Below are 3,760 nucleotides of genomic sequence, written 5' to 3'. Positions count from 1 at the left end.
ATTGCTGAACCTCAGATCGCCTATATACTGTCGTTATTGCCCGTTTAGTTATTAGAACTGGGATTTATATTTCCACCTTTGGTACTGTAGGTTTTTTAATTTTGCTTTAATCGGGTTTTTAGTTTTATTGCACGAGCTCAAGAAAATCTAGTGCCATATTTTCATGTCAGCAGAACTTGTGAAGGACGCTTAATTGAATGGAAAAGTGTTATACGTGAGAGAGGCCATGTTGTACCGTGTCTTGCCAGGTAGAATAAATAAGTTCAAATGGTTCAAATGGCTCTGAGCACTATGGGACTTAACATCTGAGGTCATCAGTCCCCTAGACTTAGAACTACTTAAACCTAACTAACCCAAGGGCATCACACACTTCCATGCCCGAGGCAGGATTCGAACCTGCGACCGTTGCAGCAGCGCGGTTCCGGACTGAAGCGCCTAGAACCACTCGGCCACAGCGGCCGGCGAATAAAGAAGGAAATAAATAAATAGATCCTTTGGTAATAAATAGAGTATAGTTCAGTACCAACGGGGCAGGTGCAATAAAGAGACAGGGGCGAATCATACACAGCGACAAACCTACTCAAAGTAAGAGACGTAGCGAGTGATTAAGTCATTGGACTTGTGTTTGAGACGAGTGAGTCTGGACGTCCTGATTTAGGTTCTACGCGGTTTCACTCAGTTTCGGAGGGCCATTGCTGAAGTTATCTCTCTGAAAAATGTTCAGCCTATCGCCTGCCTCTTTCCATACTTGTTCACAGTACTTGATGATATTAAGGTCGACACGATATCCATCCTTTCTGCATTCCTAAGGTGTAGATGCGCAGAGTGAGAATTACGCGACATTTTCTTGGATAAACACTTGTCTCGGTGGTTTGATAGTGACAGTGTCCATGCAGGTGGCCGATTGTGATGAACACTCTTGATATTCAGAGTTGTTTCACGTTTTTATGAAATTAAAAGAAGGAGAGGATGAAACGCAGTGTCACGGCCCTTCTCGAATGGCACAAAAATGTCCACCGATCTCTCTCTTGCTGACGTAAGTCGGTGTCACTGACTGGGAATGTGTACTGACATTCAAAACTCTTTGTGTACAGAGCATGTGTTGACAGAACTGCTGGAGGATATACATGTGAATATTAGACAAAGGAGGTAAATCCAGCACGACGGGGTGTTGTCCGTTTCAGCATTGCTGTGAGGTATCATCTGGGAGCCACCTTCTGGATTGGATGGATCGGTCAAGATGGCCCTCTGGTCTGGACATCAAGGTTATCTGACGTAACATGTGTTGATTTCTTCCTCTGGGAGCATATGAAGCAGCTGGTGTATGAAACCGTTGTGCAAACAAAAGAAGACCTCGGTCGCTACAATTGCCGTAGCCGCTGGTACCTTGCGAACGAGGCAGGAATCTTCGAACGGACACGATAATCAATGGTCCGACGATGTACTGCGTACATACAGGCCAATGATCGGCCATTTGAGCAGTTACAGTGAATGCCACTGATGTAATTAGCATGCTAAACTCTATCCCGTATAAACAGTCCGAGAACTTGCCGTCAGGGACCATATGTACTACAACGAAATACATTTGTTCTGACGTTCTCTACGTCCTGTACTAATCTGAACGAATAGTTTCTGAACACCCAACAGACACCTTCTGGTGTTGAAAATTTCTTCCACAACTAGGATTTGAACCAGCCATCTCTGCTACAAGATGGTGGTGGTGGTTAGTGTTTAACGTCCCGTCGACAACGAGGTCATTAGAGACGGAGCGCAAGCTCGGGTTAGGCAAGGATTGGGAAGGAAATCGGCCGTGCCCTTTCAAAGGAACCATCCCGGCATTTGCCTGAAACGATTTAGGGAAATCACGGAAAACCTAAATCAGGATGGCTGGAGGCGGGATTGAACCGCCGTCCTCCCGAATGCGAGTCCAGTGTGCTAACCACTGCGCCACCCCGCTCGGTCTGCTACAAGAGCCGATTGTAACATGAAACGTTACCCCAAACGTTACTGGCACTGCCGTCAATGTGAAATTGAGAATCGCAAAACAAAATGAGAGATTATGATGAATACCCTATCCATCGTTTCGCAGAATTTCATTGAAGTCTTGTATAAACATACCAACACGAGACAACACGTCGTCGTTATCACACCGCGCCAGATAGGTCACTGGCATTGTATGTCATCGAAGTTGTTTTTGACTGTTCCTCCTACACATTTAGATAACGGATTCCTGCAAAACAACACTTTAGGTCCCGTTTATCTGTCACGCATATCACACATACATTCTTGCATCAGCTTGATAGATTTTGATTTACGTTTTTTTTTTTTCGTGTAACACTCGAAAGTATTCTGAAATGCTCTATATGTGATACAAATGAGTGTGCATCATTAAGTTTTGTTGATAAATGTCCCCTGAAACTCGGTACTGTTTCGTATCTTACAGTTCTTTGTGAAGTTTTGTCGAAGGCAGGCAAGTTTGACAAAGTAATGAAAGACGGTCATAATCAGAAATATAAGCTACCGAGCTAAAAAGGAACTGTATTTATGACCAGTTTCGACCGAGTAGTTTACCATCTGCATTAGTTTTATTTTTAAAAGTTTTGGGACACTAAGTGCATGAAATATACTTGAATGCTCATAATGACTGGGTGAAAATAATTAGACACTGTACTTCACTGTTGTTTACATAATGAAAACCATGTACTCTCGCTAATCACGTCAGCAACGCTCATCATAGTCGGTACACAAGAAATATTTGACTTCGCTCAGGTGGCACAGGAGAAACCGTAAACATTTTGAGCTGTATTCGTTACTTCATGAATTTTATTGTCTCTGACAGTTGTTCAGTGTGCATCCAACTGTAAACAGGTTGAGACGTCACCTTTATGCGTCTCAGAGGCTCAGTGGTGTTCGGAGAAAGCAACTAGTTATGGTGAGATTCATTAGGTGAAAGAAACTTGTTTGCAACGTTGTCATTATACAGTGATGTGGAGCTTAATAAAATTCGGCATGAAAGATGGTCTTGCTGACCATGCTGTTTATTAGACAGTACAAGAAGGCGTACGACATGAAAACAGCCGTGCGACTGAACTTCAGCGTGAAATCAAGAAATTATGAAATCAATAACACAACAGATATGAAGATCCCAGAACTGCCTACATTGGAGACCTGTCTCACGTTGCACAAAACCTGTGGAACGCCGGGATGAAGGCAACATTTAGTTCCCTGGATGGTGCCGCCACTGTTGACTGGCGTGAATGATCTGGGCTACCAAGGGCTCAGAGGACAGTTTGTCTAGTAGCCAGAAGACAAATCAGCAGGCACACAGCAGTGACAAGAAAAGGTTGAACAACCTTCGCGTTGATGACAGGTATACCACATAACTTTACACAATACTCAAGAAAGACAAAGTTCTTTGTGTTTTCGTTCTCTCCATTTCTTACGTCATTTGCAGTGTCCGTCTGTAACTAATTTATATATAAATTTTAAAGTAAGTGAAAAGGTGAATGACAAAACACAACAACATATATGACAAAACACAACAAAATATATGCCTAGGTTTGTGGTTTGCTCAGCAGCTACGATAAAGGAGAAACAAAGAAACAGAAAGATACTCACATCTCATACTTTTTCTGGACCGAATGATGGTAGAATCTTCATGCTGCCGCTTGCGTTAGTTCAGTGACACATACATTGCAAGAGAGAAAGAAATGTATGTTTCATTTAACGTGCTGTCGAAAGGCCTCCTTCAGAAAGTCAG

The 3,760-nt window shown here is 42.9% G+C and overlaps 1 non-coding gene across 1 annotated transcript; it reads right to left on the bottom strand.

Moving 5' to 3' along the window:
• Positions 1 to 1,884: 1,884 nt before the first annotated feature.
• On the bottom strand, positions 1,885 to 1,957 carry Trnaa-cgc (transfer RNA alanine (anticodon CGC)). Its single transcript has one exon. It is a non-coding gene; the product is annotated as a tRNA-Ala (tRNA).
• Positions 1,958 to 3,760: the final 1,803 nt, after the last annotated feature.

The sequence above is a fragment of the Schistocerca cancellata genome, chromosome 4 (genome assembly GCF_023864275.1).
Source record: "Schistocerca cancellata isolate TAMUIC-IGC-003103 chromosome 4, iqSchCanc2.1, whole genome shotgun sequence".
In the NCBI taxonomy this organism is placed as follows: domain Eukaryota; kingdom Metazoa; phylum Arthropoda; class Insecta; order Orthoptera; family Acrididae; genus Schistocerca; species Schistocerca cancellata.
The sequence above is the reverse complement of the archived record's forward strand: the minus strand, read 5'-3'. Positions and strand labels throughout refer to the sequence as shown.